The 3,649-nt window shown below is 35.4% G+C and overlaps 1 pseudogene; it reads left to right on the top strand.

Moving 5' to 3' along the window:
- The first annotated feature begins 3,155 nt into the window (after nucleotides 1-3,155).
- LOC122120745 lies at nucleotides 3,156-3,255 on the top strand (annotated as a pseudogene).
- Nucleotides 3,256-3,649: the final 394 nt, after the last annotated feature.

The raw sequence follows: 3,649 nt of genomic DNA, 5'->3' as shown, positions 1-3,649 counted from the left end.
GAGAAAAGCCACTTGAAGCCTCTTCAGGAGATCGCCATTCAAAGCCAGCTGAGCAGGAAACTCGGTGAGACTCTTATCTACAATAAACCGCCAGTGAACCAGAAGTGGAGCAGTGGCCTAGAGGGTAGAGCTCCAGCTTTGAGAGAGAAAGCTGAGCAGGACATATAAGCCAGACCATGCAGGAAAGCCTGGGAGTTGATTATGTCCAATTAACCACCAGATAGCTCTTCAATTACTTTCTGTTGGCATGTTGCATGGGCCTAGGTGAGAAGTCTTGCCCCTGTTATCTAATGATACAGGTAACTGGGACCTGAGATCCTAGGACCCATGGGTCCTACAGAAGAGAAGTATTTTTTAGACATCATATCAGCAAAATTTGGGAACAATTACTGGAATGCTTCAAAAATATGGAGAAAAACAGTTTGGGACCAGCGAGTTAAAAGAATATACAGAGCAGCAGAATAAAATCCCATGTAGATTAGAGGAAAACAACACTCATTTTTTGCTATGTGATTTCAGAAGGCCATGTACACTTAGAAGGTATCACAAGTTTGTACCTAAAATATTGCATTGATACATTTTATATTCTGATATATATTCTAAACCTAATTATTTATATTCTAATTGTATTGACTGGAATAAATATCAATTTATTTGTCAAATTATCAATTAATTCTAGTAACTTTCATAGTGTGAAATATAAAATCATCACATAAAAATGTAAAATATATAACTATATATAATATAATGAAAAGGCTCATGTTTTGCATTGTTCTGTTGTGGTTAGGGTATCAAAGGCAACTCTGTTTTAAAGTATTATTCCATTATCTCTACCTCAGTGTTTAGTAGAGTTAAACCTAAAGCTTTACCATTTGTAGATTTACAGCCTGGACGCAAGAGGAAACACTGTGGTTAAAACATTAGCAATTTAGGGAGGTTGAGATTTTCTTCATGTGTCTATTGGCCATTCTTCTTTGTTCTTCAGAGAAGTTTCTCTTTAAGTCTTTAGCCCACTTATTTATTGGGCAGTTGTTTCTTTGAGTATTTGATGTTGGGGATTTAATTTTTTGAGTTCCAAGTATATTTTAGATATGAGACCCGTGTCCGTTGTATGGCTAGTGAAGATCTTCTCACAATCCGTGGGCTTTCTATTGATCTTGCTAGCTATGTCCTTTGCCATGCGGAAGCTCTGCAACTTCATGCAATCCCATTTGTCAAACCTTTCTTTGATTTGTTGTGTTTCCGGGTCTCTATTCAGAAAATTTCGACCTGAGCCAAGGAGACCTACTGTTTCTCCTATTCTATCCTGTAATGTTTTCAGAGTGTCTGCTTTGACTCCGAAGTCTTTGATCAATTTGGAGTTGATTCTGGTGTAGGGTGATAATGCAAATCAAGACAACATTGAGATACTACCTCACCCCTGTTAGAATGGCAAAAATGAAGAACTGTAATAACAACAGATGCTGGAGGGGATGTGGACAGAAGGGAATCTTACTGCATTGTTGGTGGGAGTGTAAACTTGTTCAACCACTTTGGAAAGCAGTACGGAGGTTCTCAAAAAACTTCACACACAGCTCCCCTATGACCCAGCAATCTCACTTTTGGGCATTTACCCAAATGTTTACAAACAAGACCACACTATAGCTATCAGCACACCTATGTTCATTGAAGAATTATTTACCATAGCTAAGATCTGGAACCAATCCAGATGCCCCTCAGTAGATGAATGGATCAAGAATATGTGGTATATATACACAATGGAATTCTATGCCTCCATCAGAAATAATGGCATTGCCCCATTTGTTAGGAAATGGAAAGACTTGGAAAAATTATATTAAGTGAAGTAAGCCAGGCCCAAAGAAAGCTAGGTCCCATGGTTTCTCTTATTTGCAATATCTAGTATATGTATGAGTCAAGCAGAAAAGGTCAGATAATGTGATGTTAGGAAAATGAATCCTAAGATATGTATTTAAATGGTTTTTTTCTTTCATGCATTTGTTTCTAATGCACTTATAAGATTATCTTTTTGTTGCTTTGTATGTCCCTCCCCCACATTGTAACCCCTGCTTTCACTATATTTGATGTCAGTATAATTTGTGAAGTAGAAGGGGAAAACCAAGTCGTTTAAGGATACTGGTGGACCCGTGCAACAATGAGAAGTACAAGTTGTCATGTCCAAAACGAAGTTTACAACTTTGGTGGGGGGGAGGATTGGTTGGGGGTCGGGGGGAGGCTGGGAAGGGATGTGAAGGGTAAACAAAGAAGGAGGTTGCAATGCTTGATAAGAAATGTACTCATTATCTTGCCCATGTAATGTAACCCCTCTGTACATTTTGTTCACAATAAAAATAATAATAGAAATAAAAATATTAAAAAACATTACCAATTTAAGGCCTAATAATGAAGAGAAATATATGGACTTCTCTTGCAACTATGAAAATATTTGGTGATAAAATGGCAGTAGTGTAAGTTCCTGCCTGTTTGGAAGGTAGACAGGCCAAGACATTAGGTAATCATGAATATGAATATTTTTTCACTTTCTTGGCTTTAGCTACTTTTGAAATGTTAGGTATCATAAACAATCATATTTTGATAAAATGCCTTCTAGTATGAACAGTTCTGGCTGAACTGTTCATCTCTCTATGATCCCTTGTAACTAAGATTAGTTTTGTTCCACTAATACAATCTATGCTGTCAGAGTAAGATATTCTGGTTGGTCTGTTCCTACATGGAAGAAGGGTAAAGGGTCAGGTAGACATTTGTGCCAGTAAGACCTCATTTGGGAAAATCTCAGCTGCATATGTTTAGAAGTAGCTCTTAAACAAGGCTTACTTTGAATCCATTGGCTCCACAGAGCTAACACAGTTGGATAAATAAGTACTTGAAAAAGCCGTCTCCTTTGGACATAGCTATTAATACTTGAAAATATGATCAAATTCTAAATGAAAAGGATTTAAAATAGTCATTGACAAAAAAATTGCAAATGTGAGCAATCAACTGAACAACATTTTTTTTCAACTATTCACAGAATTTTAGGGAAATAAGATTAATAGCATTTTTAGGAACAATAAAGTTTCCTTGTTACAAATAGGCACCTAAGCATATAAGGCTTTATAAATATTTCATCATTAACTACTAAATTTGCAGGATACTACATTCTTCAGCAGCTTGTATACCAAAATTACAACAATACAAAGATTAACATGGCACTTGTACAAGGATGATATGAAAATTTGTGAAGTATTCAAAATTTTTCATTCTTCAGATGCAAGAAATGAAAAACAGCTATTAAAAAGTTGATTACAAAATTACAAGTGAAACAATACACCTAATTCATATAATTAAAAGTTACTTTGACATCAGTGTATTAAATTTTCACCTTAGAAAGGCCTTTACATAGCATAACCTTTACACAACTTTTGAAATTAGACAACATTGTCGTTTTATCCCAAAGAAATATAATACTAAAAGGACCTAGGGGGGAAAAAAAGGAATCTTAAACTGTTTCTGTATGGAATGCAATCTGAAAGGACACATTAATGAACCTATATGTTATAAAACAATGTAGAATTCAATGTATTATATCTAGGAGAGAATAAAAGAGATTATGGACACTATACAAACATAGAATATAGAATATTTTAAAATA

This window comes from Dipodomys spectabilis, unplaced genomic scaffold (assembly GCF_019054845.1).
Source record: "Dipodomys spectabilis isolate Male_0828 unplaced genomic scaffold, ASM1905484v1 ptg000005l, whole genome shotgun sequence".
NCBI lineage: Eukaryota > Metazoa > Chordata > Mammalia > Rodentia > Heteromyidae > Dipodomys > Dipodomys spectabilis.
This window is presented reverse-complemented; position numbering and strand designations above follow the sequence as displayed.